The following is a 658-nucleotide window of genomic DNA, read 5'->3' as shown; positions in this document are numbered from 1 at the left end:
TGTGAAAGAAATGCCGAACAAAGTGACCCCAAAAAAGTAAAAAAAAAAAAAAAAAAAAAGATTACATTTTGGGTAAAAAAACAGACACAAATTTCAGAAGCTCAGAAAAAAGAGACAAACATTAAAAAAGTGACAAAAAACATTGGGGGGGAAAACAAATGGCTAAAAATAAAGACTAAAATGTGGAAAAAATGCTGAACAAAATGACAAAAATGTCAAAGTGATAAAGATTCAAACTTTTGGGAAAACCCACAAAAGGGGAGGGGGGGGGAGAGGGGGGGAGGGGGGGGGACAAAAAGACGAGCAGAACGTTGATAAAAAAGTTTTTCATTCATGAAATTTTGACTCAGAAAAAACTATTTTAACCGTCCCAGAAGTTGCAGGGAAACATGCGAGGGGAGTCTCACTCGTGCACGAGCTTAACATGCACGAGTTTAGTTTCAACGTGCACGAGTCTCAACGTGCACGAGTCTCAACGTGCACGAGTTTTAACGTGCAGGAGAGCCTGTTTACAGCTGAAGGGTCTGAGAGTTTCTTCAATGTCACTCAACACATGATCCAACTTGAACTGAAAGTTAACCAATAACTGTGTGTGTGTGTGTGTGTGTGTGTGTGTGTGTGTGTGTGTGTGTGTGTGTGTGTGTGTGTGTGTGTGTGT

This window comes from Etheostoma cragini, chromosome 22 (assembly GCF_013103735.1).
Source record: "Etheostoma cragini isolate CJK2018 chromosome 22, CSU_Ecrag_1.0, whole genome shotgun sequence".
Lineage (NCBI taxonomy): Eukaryota > Metazoa > Chordata > Actinopteri > Perciformes > Percidae > Etheostoma > Etheostoma cragini.
Note: the sequence above shows the minus strand (reverse complement) of the source record.